Source organism: Leptodactylus fuscus, chromosome 1, assembly GCF_031893055.1.
Source record: "Leptodactylus fuscus isolate aLepFus1 chromosome 1, aLepFus1.hap2, whole genome shotgun sequence".
Taxonomy (NCBI): domain Eukaryota; kingdom Metazoa; phylum Chordata; class Amphibia; order Anura; family Leptodactylidae; genus Leptodactylus; species Leptodactylus fuscus.
In genome coordinates this window covers 13,573,637-13,590,229 of record NC_134265.1, presented here as the reverse complement: position 1 = coordinate 13,590,229, position 16,593 = coordinate 13,573,637, and the positions used below count along the sequence as shown (strand labels likewise).

At 49.4% G+C, this 16,593-nt stretch overlaps 2 protein-coding genes and 1 pseudogene across 2 annotated transcripts in view; 2 read left to right on the top strand and 1 right to left on the bottom strand.

Moving 5' to 3' along the window:
- Window positions 1-16,593, top strand: part of LOC142190458 (oocyte zinc finger protein XlCOF7.1-like) — a 383,441-nt gene that overhangs the window by 182,765 nt on the left and 184,083 nt on the right. The window lies entirely within an intron of this gene.
- Window positions 1-16,593, top strand: part of LOC142190474 (oocyte zinc finger protein XlCOF29-like) — a 339,394-nt gene that overhangs the window by 191,976 nt on the left and 130,825 nt on the right. The window lies entirely within an intron of this gene.
- The window catches only part of LOC142189044 (uncharacterized), a 163,503-nt pseudogene that overhangs the window by 20,267 nt on the left and 126,643 nt on the right, over window positions 1-16,593 (bottom strand).

Here is a 16,593-nt window from a genome sequence, read left to right as displayed (position 1 = left end):
ATCCTCCCTCTGTGTATAATTGACTGTGTGAGTGAATTGCCTTATCCTTTGATTTCTACTCAGTTTCCCTGTGTTTGTTTCCTAGTGTAAGGTACCTTCCCATATTGGTTTGGGGGAATCCTTTCCCACATTTTTCCTGTGTGCTGCTTGTGTTGTTAGTCAGCGCACACCCTTGTCAGTCCCTGTCAGTAGCAGCTTCACTTGTTCGTTAGGGGTGACCCCCTTTAGTCTCCAGTCCCTAGAGGTCTTATAGGGCATTCCTTCTCCCACTTCCCTCTAGGCCTACGGAATCAGTGAGAGAGGAGCTGTCGGGGTCAGGCTTAGCCTGAGTACAGCCGACCCACACCCGTGAGGCAGGGACCGGGATAGCTAGTGGGAGTAGTGCAGGGCGAGATTCCCTACTGCTGTCCCTTAGCCCCGTTGCATTATGACGGACCTGAAACAGTTGTACCAGGCGGTGCAGCAGATTTCCACTGAGATGGAGGGGATCAAGCTACGAATGGATGCCATCCAAGCTTCTGGCGTATCTCAAGTACAGCAGTTGGCTCAACACACAGCCTCTCAGGTGGAGGGCATACAGAGGCAGGTGAGTAGCGCCCCTGTGGGTCGGCCTCTGGAGCCAAAAGTCAGCTTACCTGAACCCTTCCGAGGTAAGAGGTCAGATTTTTTCCGATTTCAAAAGGACTGTCTTTTGTATTTCCGGCTACGGCCGTTTTCCTCCGGTTCTGAGGTACAGAGAGTTGGGATTATTATTACTTTATTGAGAGATGATCCCCTCATCTGGGCACATTCGTTACCAGCCGACTCAGCTTGCTTACTAACTGTAGAGGCGTTTTTTTCCACAATGGGGTTACTGTATGACGACCCAGACAGGGTACGCACGGCTGAGTATAACCTACGACGTGTGGTGCAAGGGGATCACGCTATAGAGAAATATTGCACAGAGTTTCGTAGGTGGGCAGCAGAAGTACACTGGAATGACCCCGCTCTACTTAGTCAGTTTGAGACAGGGCTCTCAGAACAGGTTAAAGACCATCTAGTTTCTCACCCGGTTCCGGGAGATCTAGATGAGGCCATGCAGCTGGCAATTAGAGTTGGACGGCGCCTCCGGGAGCGTGGAGACAAGAGTCCTGGGGGGCTTAGCCCTCCTCAATTCTCTGTTTTTAGAGAGGACCCGGGGACCAACCCATGCAGATTGGGGCCACTGTGCGAAGTGCAAGACCCAAGAGTGAAGGGTCCCGCACAGTACGCTGTTTTGTGTGTGGAGGGATGGGACATGTAGCAAGGGTATGCCCCTCCAGAGAATGGTTCGCCAAGGAGAGTAATAACCCCAGGTCTATTGAGGGTAAAGGGAGAAAACCTACTAAGGAGGGAGGTGTGCATATTTCCTGTACTCAGACTGCCGGGTTGACCCTTGAAGGATGGGTAAATGGACAGAAGTGCCGGATTTTGGTTGATTGTGGTTCGGCAGTCAACCTTATTGACTCAGAGTTTTGTGAGCAATTAAGGGTGAGTCCTTTGGTCTTGGAGTCTCAGATACCGGTGTGGGCTATTGATAAGACCCCTCTACAGCAAGCTGTCATCTCCAAACAGGTGGAGGGTCTGGAGTTTATTGTGGGTGGCCACAGGGAAGAGATTGACTTGTTCTTGTTGTCTAAGTTACCAGCACAAGTAGTGTTGGGGTGGCCCTGGCTGAAGCAGCATAACCCTATTATCAACTGGGAGACCGAGTCAGTAGTTTTTTGGGGGCAGGGGTGTAATGGTCGATGTCTGCCCATATCCGTTATGTCTTTGTCTATAGACAATTTGCCTCAAGAAATATGTGAGTTCAGGGAGGTCTTTGAGGAAAGGGCAGCCAAGACATTACCACCACATCGCACCTATGATTGCTCAATTAAATTTATACCAAATGCAGTGTTACCCAAGACAAGGTTGTACAATCTCACTATTCCGGAGAGGGAGGCGCTCAAAGAGTATATTGAGGGGAGTCTAGAGGTGGGGCATATTCGCCCATCTAAGTCCCCAGTAGCAGTGGGGTTTTTCTTTGTAAAGAAGAAAGATGGAGGGTTGCGCCCTTGTTTGGATTTTAGGGAGATTAATAAAATCACGGTGCGGAATCCCTATCCCATTCCGTTGATCTCGGATCTATTCAGCCAGATTACGGGAGCCCGCTGGTTTAGTAAAATAGATTTACGTGGGGCGTATAACTTGCTGAGAATCAAGAAGGGGGATGAGTGGAAAACAGCGTTTAACACACCCCTAGGACACTTTGAGAGTCTGGTGATGCCTTTCGGTCTAACCAATGCGCCTGCGTTTTTTCAGAATTTTATTAATGATGTACTAAGTGCCGTCATAGGGAGGGGGGTTGTGGTCTATCTGGACGATATACTCATTTACACCCCGGATTTGGAGACTCATTGGGAGAGAGTGAGAGAGGTTTTAGATCTCCTGAGGGTTAACCAATTGAGTGCTAAGCTGGAGAGATGTGTGTTCGCGGTCAATAAATTATGTTTCCTTGGCTATATCCTATCGGACAAGGGGTTCGAGATGGACCCTGAGAAGGTCAGGGCAGTCTTGGAGTGGCCGCGACCCGAGAACCTAAAGGCGGTCCAACGGTTCTTGGGGTTCTCCAACTATTATCGCCAGTTTATCAAGAGGTTTCACAACCTCAGAAAATCCATCTCGGACTTGACTAAGAAGGGGGCTGACTGTGCTAAGTGGTCGCCAGAGGCACTAGCTGCGTTTGAAGAACTGAAGAAGCGATTCTCGTCCGCTCCCATTTTGAGACAGCCGGATGAGAGGTTGGCCTTCCGAGTGGAGGTGGATGCCTCCTCGGTGGGGGTGGGAGCAGTACTTTCTCAGGAGTTCGAGGAGGGTACGCATCCCTGTGCCTTCTTTTCTAAGAAATTCTCTGCCTCTGAACGGAATTGACATCGGAGATAGGGAACTACTAGCAATAAAACTAGCGTTCGAACATTGGCGTCATTTCCTGGAGGGGGCCAGAAGGCCAGTCCAGGTATTTACTGACCACTGATTTATCTTGGGTCGGCGAAGAGATTAAATGCACGGCAGGCCAGATGGGCTCTATTTTTTGCGCGTTTCCATTTTAACGTGACTTATGTGCCGGGTTCAAAGAATGTTAAGGCTGATGCTTTATCCCGGTATATGTCGACTGAGGAGGAACGAGAGACGCCTGCCACTATCCTTGGGGATGGAGTGGTGGTAGCAGTATTGGGCGCGAAATTGGAGAAGGCCTTGATCGAAGCGCAACACGCTGCACCTTCCAAGATACCTAGAAACAAGCTTTTTGTCCCAACTACTCTCCGACAAAGTCTCCTGAGGGAGTGTCACGAGTCGGTTCTTGCTGGTCACCCGGGGGTTTCAGAGACCATGAGATTGGTGTCTAGGAATTTTTGGTGGCCAGGGTGGAGTAAGGAGGTCTTGCAGTTTGTTCAAAATTTTTCGGTCTGTGCAAGAGCCAAGGCGTCGCATACCCATCCCCACGGTCTTCTACATCCATTGGAACCTCCTAAGGCACCTTGGACTCATCTGTCTATGGATTTCATCACGGGCCTTCCGGTGTCTAAGGGTTTCACGGTCATTTGGGTAGTCGTTGACCGCTTCACGAAAATGTGCCATTTGATCCCGTTTTCCAGGCTGCCATGTGCCAAGACACTATCAGAGGCATTTATTAAAGAAATTGTAAGGTTGCATGGTCTTCCTGAGGAGATCGTTTCGGACAGGGGACCGCAATTTGTGGCTAAATTCTGGCGGGCTTTTTGCAGCAGGTTGGGAGTTACACTGTCGTTTTCCTCCGGGTTTCACCCAGAGTCTAACGGACAAACAGAGAGGAAGAATCAGGATGTGGAACAGTTTTTGAGGTGTTTTGTTCGAGAGAACCAGAATAATTGGGCTGCCTTTCTCCCCCTGGCAGAATTTTCCCTAAACAACCATGATTCCAATGCCACAGGTACCACACCTTTTTTTTGCTCCGGTGGTAGACATCCTGTTTTCGGAGTATTTTCTTCCATTTCTTCCCCAGTTCCGGAGGAGGAGCTATTTTCTAAAAAGCTGCAAGGGGTATGGTCCCGTATCCGAGAGAATCTGGTGCGGGCGTCGCACCAGGCTAAGGTCCAGGCGGATCGGAAGAGAGGAGAGTTGCAGTTCTTCCCTGGTGAGATGGTTTGGTTGTCCACCAAGAATATCAAGTTGAAGGTTCCTAGCAAGAAGCTGGGTCCCAGGTTTGTGGGTCCTTTTAAGATCATCAAGATGGTAAATGAAGTGGCGGCGCAGCTGCAACTACCTAAAAGGTGGAAGATAAACCGGGTCTTCCATGACTCCTTGTTAAAGAAGGCCAAGAAGGGAACGTCTCCAGTTAAGGTTCCACCAGTTTCTGAGTCCGGGGAGTATGAGATATCCCGAGTTCTGGATAGCAAATATGTTCGGGGGAAGCTACGGTATCTGGTGGCATGGAAGGGATACGGTCCTGAAGATAATTCTTGGGTCCTGGAGTCGGATATGTCAGCCCCCAGACTCGTGGAGAAATTCCACAAGGAGTTCCCGAAGAAGGATGCTCCTAGAGAATCCGGAGTCTTCTCCTTGAGGGGAGGATCCTGTTAGGAGTATTTAGGTTCTTTACTTTCTATTTTTCTTACCTGGGGAGTTTTTGGCTGCGCAGTGTCTGGGGTGGCATCCTGGCGCTGCGGGGTTGTCCTGTCGTGAGTATTGGTGCACACCTTCTGACTTGCACGTGCGCACTGCTGGTAGGCAGCTTTATCTCCTGGTTGATTAGTCTGTCCTCCCATTTGCACCTGGGAGGAGTGGTCTCTACTCTGTATTTAAACCCATGCCTCCCATGGTTCTGTGCTGAGTGTCGCTTTTACAGAGCTAGGCCTTAGCAGGAGGAGTAGGTGGTGTTCTGGGATAGAGGAAGTTCCGTGGTTGGTTTTTTGGGAGGTTTGGGTGAACGAGTTGGTTTGTGTGTTTTCCCTTCTGTGTTCACCAATCCTCCCTCTGTGTATAATTGACTGTGTGAGTGAATTGCCTTATCCTTTGATTTCTACTCAGTTTCCCTGTGTTTGTTTCCTAGTGTAAGGTTCCTTCCCATATTGGTTTGGGGGAATCCTTTCCCACATTTTTCCTGTGTGCTGCTTGTGTTGTTAGTCAGCGCACACCCTTGTCAGTCCCTGTCAGTAGCAGCTTCACTTGTTCGTTAGGGGTGACCCCCTTTAGTCTCCAGTCCCTAGAGGTCTTATAGGGCATTCCTTCTCCCACTTCCCTCTAGGCCTACGGAATTAGTGAGAGAGGAGCTGTCGGGGTCAGGCTTAGCCTGAGTACAGCCGACCCACACCCGTGAGGCAGGGACCGGGATAGCTAGTGGGAGTAGTGCAAGGTGAGATTCCCTACTGCTATCCCTTAGCCCCGTTGCAGCTACCTGGACTGACATAACACCTGGCACACTGACCTGACTAAAAAACTGAGACGTGCCTCGCGGGTTGCAGAACACCTCTGGAAGAAAAGCCACTCCAAGGAGGATTTCCTCAGGTACAAAGAAGCAGTGCTCTCATTTAAGAACGCACTCACCTCTGCAAAGCAGGTCTACTTCACCACACTCATATCTTCACTCTCTCGCAACCCCAAACAGCTATTCACCACCTTCAACTCCCTCCTCCGTCCTCCCGCCCACCGACATCACTTATCTCAGCTGACGACTTTGCCTCTTACTTTAAAACTAAAATTGACACCATCAGAGACAGTCTCACCCTACTCCCCCGACAACCCCTCTACCCAACTACTTACTGTTCCTCATCCCTGACCTGTTTCTCCTCCATAACTGACGAAAAACTCTCCTCCCTAATCTCCAAATCCCACCTCACCTCCTGCGTGCTCGACCCGATTCAGTCACATTTCATCCCCAAACTCGCTGAAGTCATTACTCCAGCCCTAACCCATCTCTTCAATCTATCCCTAACCAATGGATCCTTCCCCTCAGCCTTCAAACACGCCACTGTCACTCCTATACTTAAGAAACCGTCCCTCGACTCGTCCTCTCCTGCCAACTATCGCCCCATCTCACTGCTCCAGTACGCCTCAAAACTTCTTGAGCAGCATGTCCACTCCGAACTCTCCTCCTATTTCTCATCCAACCTGCTCTTTGACAGACTTCAGACCCCGGCACTCCACTGAACAGTGGCGGATCCAGGGTTTGCGGGGCCCTGGGCAATTGACTTTGGCGGGGCCCTACGCGCAGCGCGCCGCAGCAAATTAGACCCCGCCCACTTTTATGTTGACTCCGCCCATTCTCATTAATTTTTCATGTGATTCCACACAGTATAATCCTCCTACAGTCACCTGTAAATTATATGTCCCCCCTCCATCTCTCCCCCATTTTCATATACACCCTTCATCTACCCCTAATTTCATGTCCCCCCTCTATCTCTGTCCCCAGTTTCATGCCATTCTCCCCTTTATCTGCCCACAGTTTCATGTCCCCCCCGTCTCTGCCCCAGTGTCATGCCATTCTCCCCCCCTTCATCTGCCCCAGTGTCATGCTGTTCTCCCCCCCTCTATCTGCCCCAGTGTCATGCCGTTCTCCCCTCCCCCCTTCATTTGCCACAGTGTCATGCCGTTCTCCCCCCCTTCATCTGCCCCAGTGTCATGCCGTTCTCCCCCTCCATCTGCCCCAGTGTCATGCTGTTCTCCCCCCTCCATCTGCCCCAGTGTCATGCCATTCTCCCCCCCTCCATCTGCCCCAGTGTCATGCCGTTCTCCCCCCTCCATCTGCCCCAGTGTCATGCCGTTCTCCCCCCTCCATCTGCCCCAGTGTCATGCCGTTCTCCCCCCCTCCATCTGCCCCAGTGTCATGCCATTCTCCCCCCCTTCATCTGCCCCAGTGTCATGCTGTTCTCCCCCCCTCTATCTTCCCCAGTGTCATGCCGTTCTCCCCTCCCCCCTTCATTTGCCACAGTGTCATGCCGTTCCCCCCCCTTCATCTACCCCAGTGTCATGCCGTTCTCCCCCTCCATCTGCCCCAGTGTCATGCCGTTCTCCCCCCCTCCATCTGCCCCAGTGTCATGCCGTTCTCCCCCCCTCCATCTGCCCCAGTGTCATGCCGTTCTCCCCCCTCCATCTGCCCCAGTGTCATGCCGTTCTCCCCCCTCCATCTGCCCCAGTGTCATGCCGTTCTCCCCCCTCCATCTGCCCCAGTGTCATGCCGTTCTCCCCCCCTCCATCTGCCCCAGTGTCATGCCGTTCTCCCCCCCTCCATCTGCCCCAGTGTCATGATGTTCTCCCCCTCCATCTGCCCCAGTGTCATGCTGTTCTCCCCCCTCCATCTGCCCCAGTATCATGCTGTTCCCCCCTCCCCTCCATCTACCCCAGTGTCAGGCTGTTCTCCCCCCCTCCATCTGCACCAGTGTCATGCTGTTCCCCCCTCCCCTCCATCTGCCCCAGTGTCATGCTGTTCCCCCCTCCCTTTCATTTGCCCCCCATTTTCTTTGGGCCCCCTCCATCTTTGTCCCCAGTTTCATGCCGTTCTCTCCCCACCCCCTTCATCTTCCCCTGTGTCATGCCATCCCCCCCTCCCCTTCATTTGCCCCCCAGTTTCATGGGCCCCCTTCATTATGTTCCACCTTAATATTTAATACAAACAAACGCTTACACTCACCTTCCATCACTCACCTTCCATCGTTCCCCCGACACTCCTCTCTCCAGTCACATACGCGATGCAGCAGCTGTGAGATCAGCTCCTGCTTAGCTGCGGCCCGGCTTGCGTGTGTAAGCGTGATGTGATGACGTCATCGCGCCTACACACGCAAGCCGGGCCGGAGCTTTAAAGCAGGAGCTGAACTTACAGCTCCTGCATCGCGTATGTATTCCAGCTCATCGGCGGACGGACGCCGATGAGCTGAAATCGTGACAGGCAAGTGCCGGGGGGCCCCCAGAGGCTCTGTGGGCCCCGGCACTTGCCTGACCGGGACCATTTTGTTAGGGCCGGGCCCCGCTAATAACAGGGCCCCGGGCGGTTGCCCGGCCCTGGATCCGCCCCTGCCACTGAAACTGCCCTAACAAAAGTCACCAATGACCTGCTAACCGCCAAAGCCAAGCGCCATTACTCTGTCCTCCTCCTCTTCGACCTCTCCTCTGCCTTTGACACAGTTGACCACTCCCTCCTGTTAGAAATTCTCTCATCCCTTGGTATCTCAGACCTGGCCCATTCCTGGATCTCCTCATACCTCACCGACCGCACATTCAGCGTCTCCCACTCGCACACCACCTCCTCACCTCGCCCTCTCTCTGTAGGTGTCCCCCAGGGCTCCGTCCTAGGACCCCTCCTGTTCTCCATCTACACCCTTGGCCTGGGCCAACTCATTGAATCTCATGGCTTTCAGTACCACTGCTATGCCGATGACACCCAAATCTACATCTCTGGACCAGACATTACCTCCCTGCTGGCCAGAATTCCAGATTGTTTAGCGGCTGTAGCCTCCTTCCTCTCCTCCCGCTTTCTCAAACTCAACATGGAGAAAACAGAGTTTATCATCTTCAGCCCATCCTGTATGGCCCCACCACCTGACCCATCCATCAAAGTTAATGGAACCACAATTACCCCTGTCCCACAGGCCCGATGCCTTGGGGTAACCCTGGACTCTGAACTATCCTTCAAGCCACATATTCAAGCCCTCAACACCTCCTGCCGCCTCCAGCTCAAGAACATCCACCGAATTCGCCCCTTCCTCACCCAGGAAACTACCAAGATGCTCGTCCAGGCCCTCATAATCTCCCGCCTAGAGTACTGCAACACCCTTCTGCATGGACTCCCAGATAACACCCTCGCCCCCCTCCAGTCCACCCTAAACTGCGCTGCTCGCTTAATCCACCTCACAGCCCGATCCTCATCGGCTGCTCCCCTCTGCCAGTCCCTCCACTGGCTACCTATAGCCCAGCGAATTGAGTTCAAGCTACTAACGTTAACATTTAAAGCCATCCACAACCTGTCCCCTCCGTATATCTCTGAACTAATCTCACGCTACCTGCCCAAACGTAACCTTAGAACCTCCAATGACCTCCTACTCCGCTCTGCCCTCACGTAACCTTAGAACCTCCAATGACCTCCTACTCCGCTCTGCCCTCATCCGCTCCTCACACAACCGTCTCCAAGATTTCTCCCGTGCATCCCCCATACTCTGGAACTCCTTACCACGACACATAAGACTGACCCCCACAATCACAGGATTCAAGAAGGCCCTGAAGACTCATCTATTCAGGAAGGCCTACAACCTCCAATAACACTATCGCCGCGCCGCCATCTGTACAGTCTCCCCCCTCTCCTTCTGTCTCTAACCCCCTTCCCTCATAGATTGTAAGCCCTTGCAGGCAGGGCCCTCTACCCCTCTGTGCCAGTCGGTCATTGTTAGTATTATATCTACCTGTAAATTCTGTGTACTGTATGTAACCCCAAATGTAAAGCACCATGGAATTAATGGTGCTATATAAATAAATAATAATAATAATATTATCACAAAAATGCAGGTGTGATTACAGTCTAAGGGAGCGTTCACACTACCGTCGGTGTCCGACATGTAGTGTCCGCTCCTAGCGTCCGCTCAAAATCTGTCACGGACACTAGGAGCAGACACTAGATATGTCCGTGACACCTGTCATTCACTTGAATGGGCATCGGGTGCGTTCTTTTGCACTCCGTGCCCGTCCTTCCCTGTCCGCAAGAGAAGATGTCCGACTTCTCAAGCGGACAGAGGAACCCTGCATGCAGGGTTTTTCTGTCCGCTTGAGAAGTCGGACATCTTCTCTTGCGGACAGGGAAGGACGGGCACGGAGTGCAAAAGAACGCACCCGATGCCCATTCAAGTGAATGACAGGTGTCACGGACACATCTAGTGTCCGTGACAGATTTTGAGCGGACACTAGGAGCGGACACTACATGTCGGACACCGATGGTAGTGTGAACACCCCTAAATGTTGTATTTTATCCTAGTTCTAAATGTTATTAAAATAAGTTTTTAGGAGAAAAAAAAATTGCTCCTGTACTTTGAGAGCTCTTTAAGTTTTAAGATGTGAATTGGGGATAAACCATTCTGAAAACAAAACTGCTTTTTCTGTGTGAGTTTTGACATGTGCAATTGGAAATATTTCCCATTTGAATATATTCAACAAGCTTTGATTAACGAGTAAAACATTTCCCACATTCTGGTCATAAAAATGGCTTCTCCCCTGCGTGAGACTTTTGATGGCCAACAAGTTGTGATTTCCGAGCAAAACATTTCTCACATTCTGGGCATGAATATGGCTTTTCTCCTGTGTGAATTCTCTGATGTGTAACAAGTTATGATTTCCGAGTAAAACATTTCCCACATTCTAGACATGAATATGGCTTCTCTCCTGTGTGAGTTCTCTTATGTGTAACAAGATTTCTTGGCAAAACATTTCTCACATTCTTGACATGAAAATGGCTTCTCCCTTGTATGAATTCTCAGATGTTCAACAAGTCTTGTTTTCTGAGTAAAACATTTCCCACATTCTGGGCATGAATATGGCTTCTCCCCTGTGTGAGTTAATTGATGTCTAACAAGATGTGATTTCCGAGCAAAACATTTCTCACATTCTGAACATGAATACGGCTTCTCCCCTGTGTGAGTTCTTTGATGTCTAACAAGATGTGATTTCCGAATAAAACATTTCCCACATTCTGAACATGTAAATGGCTTCTCCCCTGTGTGAGTTCTTTGATGTTCAACAAGATTTGATTTACAAGTAAAACATTTCCCACATTCTGAACATGTAAATGGCTTCTCTCCTGTGTGAGTTCTCTGATGTATAACACCTCTTTTGCTTCTTTTATTTTGCTTTACAGACTGTGATGAATTAGAAGAAAGATCTCTCTCCTGAAGAGCTGAGGGTATATCTGGGGTATTGACATGTTCTTCATAAGCATCGAGTGCAATACTATGATCCTCTGCTTTATAATCTGTAGATATCAGATGTCCCTCTGAGCTCCTGGTACAGTCATCTGAGAAGAAGAAAACTGATGTTACTATTATTGAATAACATAACCTTATAAGTATATTCCCTACTGAGCTGCCGCTGCCTGAGACGCTTCAGGCCTTGTGAAGAAGTGAAGTCAGTCGCACAGACAGCAAATGGCTGCAGCGCGGCCTACTTCATTAGTATTCTCTGTGCTGAGACGGAGGTCAGTGATAGTGAATAGTAATGAAGAGGGGCAGGAGACGCCACCACTGCTCTAGGTCACTGTAGAGGTGAACACAATCCATGGCTGCTTAAATATGACCACTTATGTGGAATAATACTGTAGGATGCCATAAATCTTACTGTATTACACCCCATACACACAATACAATCCAAACCACATCTGCTGGATTTCCCAGCCTGAACTCACCGCAGATCTGCTGTCCCATACAGTATGTAGTAGGGTCTGTGGAGTCACAAGGAAGCAGGGACTCCTAGCGTCATAGATCACTAAGATACGGGGAGTCCTGGTGTGTGGACAGAGTTCGGGCTGGGAAATGTGACTGATGTACAGACCAGATTTTCTAGTCCGGATTCCATAGTGTGATTGGGGTCTAAGGTGAGGATTACACAGTGACATTTGTAGAAGCTGCTTCAGGAATTCAGAAGAATTTTTCCGCTTTACCAAATCAGCCCCCGAATCTCCATCAGATTCCTTACTGGCCAGGCGGGATTTTCCACCTCCCATTTATTTCCATAGAGCTCTGAGGTGGAATCTGCCTGAAGATCGAGCAGGAGGATTATTTTTCCGCTACCTGAAATAATCTGCTATATAATTCTGGTAAATTCTTTCCCTTCACGAGGACTGACAGCCAGTGAGGAAGAAATTTGCCTCGTTCACATCGATGTCAAGTCCATATTCCTGCTGTCCATTCTATTCTATACTACATTTATTACCCCCTATAGCGGTATCACATTTATATTCAGGTATTATTAGTATTTTACCTGAATCGGGGAACAACAAATAGTCTAACCAATGTCTGGATAGAATCAGTGACCCTTCTGTGCTTTATATAGTGGTGACTCCTCACCTGGGCGGTTCCCTGTAGGAATGTCCTCCTCACACTCCTCATCACCACTCACATAGGGATCTTCCTGTATTCTCATAGATATAGCATTCATGTCGCTCACATCTTTATCCTGGTGGAAAATCTGTGAAACAAATAATGTAAAAGTCACCGGACAAATGGGGAAGTCACAGAGAATGTTCTAGATCATTAATCCGCACGAAGATGAAAGATGTCCTGACAGTAGCTGCAGGTCTGTGAGAAGCCGGAGAAACATATTAGATGGCGGCTCAATGACACCGCCCATGTATATAACCATCTAATACTGCTGGATACAACAAGACTGACCACAAGGACTTCACAGCCCGTCTACACATCATAGGGAATATCTCCATCTACCTGATCATCCTGTGGAAGAAGAGGACTGGGACATCTCTCCGGTGTTGTCCTCTTACTGGATCTACCTGTAGGAAACACAGACAGGGACTGAATTCATTCTGTACATACAAATAATGGAAGTCCATGTGTATATAGTCATGTCTATTACCTGCTGATGTGAGGGGCTGGTGGTCCTCCATCATCACCTCCTTGTACAGATCCTTGTGTCCTTCTAAATACTCCCACTCCTCCATGGAGAAATAGACAGCGACATCCTGACACCTTATAGGAACCTGACAACACAATGATACAGTCACACCCCGACCCCTCCAGTTACTGTATAATGTCCCAGCATTTCCAGCAGTGTCACCTCTCCAGTCAGCAGCTCCAGCATCTGGTTGGTGAGTTCTAGGATCTTCTGTCCATTGATCTCCTCCTGTATCAGGGGGTGAGGTGGAGGCCCTGGGATTGGGCTCAGGATTCCTCCATTTCCATCATACACAGGAGCCTGACAGCGCCCACTAGAGGTCTTCTTCACTACTGTGTAACCCTGGATATGGGGAGACACATTAATAAATCTCACTACATACATGTCCAGAGTCCATCACCTCTCCAGTCATATCATCTGTTATTACTAGAGATAAGAATGATGTCATGATGACATCATCAGATCTCTCACCTCTCCAGTAAGCTGGTAGATGATCTCTAGGGTGAGATTTAATAGACTTTCCGCCATCTTCTTCCTGTCTCTTTCCATCCTTGATGCATCAATCAGGAATATTCTCTTATATAGAAGATACTGAGAGGATTCTTTATTGTAGGAACCTGAATGGAGAGAAGATGAGACAATGTAATCACTACACGGAATCCCATGGAATAAATAGAAGAGTTGAGTCCCATTATTATCACCACCTCCTACTTCTGACGTCGGCAGCGTGTAGCTCAGGAAGGAAGTGACTTGTTGTGGGCCGGCTTGGTGGGTATATAAGGTGTGTGATAGGCTGAACAGAATCTCATTGGGAGTATTTGACCAGTCTCAGGTGTACTGGCTGAGGGGTGTTCACTGCTACCTGGGGTGTTGCAACACAAATTGGATCTGGAAGAACCAAAACCTGATGCCGAACAGCCCAGGAGGCTCCAGCAGCTCTAGTAGAATGAGCTGTGTTCCTCTCTAAGGAGGGAAAGAAACCCTCAAAGAGGAGTGGAAGAGTCCAAAGATACGGAGCTGACACTTGTAAAGATGACACTGACTTTCCCTGCAGCTTCAGTCACAACAAGTGATGGTTCGTCCATCGATCTCTTGGAACAGCCACAACTGTCACAGATAGAGCTCCCACATTTCTGTCTGGACTACAATCTACTGGCCATAGAGGTGAAGACATTCGGCCCCTGATATTACCAGCACACTGGAACTAACTGTACAGTCCTCCCTGAACCTGACAGAAGAGGAAGTAATAATAGCAGTCTACAAATATCTGAAAGGTAGTCACAGTGCAGAGGGATCTACCCTATTCTCATTAGCACAAGGAAGTACAAGAAGCAATGGGATGAAACTAAAGGGAAAGAGATACAGATTAGACATTAGGAAAAACTTTCTGACAGTGAGGGTAGTGAGAGAGTGGAATAGGCTGCCACGGGAGGTGGTGGGCGCTCCATCAATGGAAATCTTCAAGCGGAATCTGGATAAACATATAGCTGGGATGATTTAGGAAAACCTGCACTCGCAGGGGGTTGGACCCGATGGCCCTTGAGGTCCCTTCCAACTCTACCAAAAGTAAAGTAAAGTATTACAGCATAGTACGCAACGTGCAACAAGTTATGAATGCAGAGGAGAAAGTGGCCAACGGGAATCTGTAGGTTTGTGACCAGTGGCGTAACTACCGCCATAGTAGCAGAGGCAGCTGCCACAGGGCCCGGGACATTAGGGGCACGGCGACAGCTACCTCTGCTACCCCCGCTCTTATCACAGACAAACTGTTGTAACTGCGATAAGAGCGGGGAAAGAGTGTAGGACCTTGTGTGACATCATCCGTCACATGACTAGGTGGGCATGTCTATAGCCCGTGCCATCCTGTAAGAGAAGGAGAGATCTGCTGCTAGGTAATGAAGGGGAGAGGGAGAGGGAGGGGGAGGGGGAAGGGAGGGGGAAGGGAGGGGGAGGGGGAAGGGAGGGGGGGGAGGGGGAAGGGAGGGGGAAGGGGGAAGGGAGGGGGAAGGGAGGGGAAGGGAGGGGGAAGGGAGGGGGAAGGGAGGGGAAGGGAGGGGGAAGGGAGGGGAAGGGAGGGGGAAGGGGGAAGGGAGATGCAGGATGGAGAGTGTGTGTGTGTGTGTGTGAAAGTGTGTCTGAGTGATATCTGTGTATTAGGAGGAGAGGTCTGTGAGTGATATCTGTGTATTAGGAGGAGAGGTCTGTGAGTGATATCTGTGTATTAGGAGGAGAGGTCTGTGAGTGATATCTGTGTATTAGGAGGGGGAGGACAGTGTCAGTAGATGGATCAGTACTCTACACATTGTTTGTATTCAGACTTGCCTGCAATTGCTGTTACTAATGACTGTCTAATAGTAGTCACGGGGTGCTCTGTGTATTGTATTGTATTGTACTGAAGGGGAGGGGGATGTGAGATGTAGAATGGAGAGTGTGTGTCTGTGTGTGAGTGTGTATGTACGTGTGGTGAGGAGCAACAGTAACCTAGGGGCAGAGATGGAGGGGAGGACATGAAAATGGGGGTAGAGATGAGGGGTGCATGAAACTGGGAGCAGATGGAGAGAGGGCATGAAATGTCACGTGACATCCGTGCTATATTAAAGATGGCCAACACCACCAAAGACTGCAGCGGAGCTGGAGACAGGTAATTAACTTTTTTTTTAAATGTCTGTATCTCCCCTCGGTCTCCGATTATTATACTCTGGGGTCTGAAAATAGTGGGTGTCCACTATGGGGTATAATACTGTGTGCAGGGGCCACTATGGGACATAATAGAGTGCGCAGGAATGCGCGCGGGGGGGGGGGGTGTCGGTCGGTCAGGAAGGGGGGGGGGCCATGTCAAAAGTTCGCCACGGGGCCCCGACATTCCTAGTTACGCCACTGTTTGTGACTTACTGAAATGAGCAGAATCTTACATGATGGTATACAGTACGTAGAGAATGGGTCCCGCTGTACGGAGAGGAATGAGTGTCTGGGAGAATGTTCCATCCAGAGATCTAACACCGATACAGGGGCTTGTAAAAGTATTCACACCCCTTCACCATTATAGTGTGTGGGGGCACAGGGAGGAAGACGGACTGTATGAGAAGGGCTGAGAGCGAGCACTTACCTCCTCGGGTACAGCAGCCGCCTGCTCACAGGACCTGTGATGATGTCATAGTTGTGGGAGGAGTCAAGGAGTCACATGATCAGGACCTGTTGTGTAGAAGATACTAAATCCTAGTGAGCTAAAGTACCTGTGATGATGTCACCTGTGTGGAAGGAGTCACAGAATCACATGGTGTCATAAGCCCAATTCCTAAACAAATAGACCAGTAATAAACCTAGAATAAAAGACACTACACAATCTTGTGGACAAATAAGGCCGCGGTGTTTATTAAGGGTTAAATTAGATTATTAATTAATTAATTAATTAAATCAATTTTAAATAACGGATAAATTTAATTAACCAATAATAATAAACACAATTGAACCAATAGAAATACCAAATAATTCAAATAACAAAATAATAATCACTAAAGAACCTAGCTGGGTGACCATTAGCTGGGTGACCATTACCCACAAGCCATGTACCTAGGACATGGCCCCGCCACCAAAACACCGCAGCCATATTTGGATCAAATTTTCCAGACCAGAATTAAAAATGTCTAAGCCAATATCTGATAGGTGAACCAAATCCTGTGTATATAAACCATGGCAAAAACCTTCAAGATCTGTGTGCCTGTATGACAAGCCACCCAGAACCGGAAGAAACTTTTCCATGTTCCTATTGACTCTCTTCCTGATTTGCTCCATAAACTTCCTGTCCCCATGGGACCAACATAGCCGGGGGACTATTTCAGAAAAGGCAAAAGCGCAATTAGGGAACTTGAACTTAAAGAGGGACAAGTCCCTCCTAAACTCCACTAACAGCTGCAAGGTCTTACGCTTGCCAATATCGTTCCCACCTGCATGTATTAT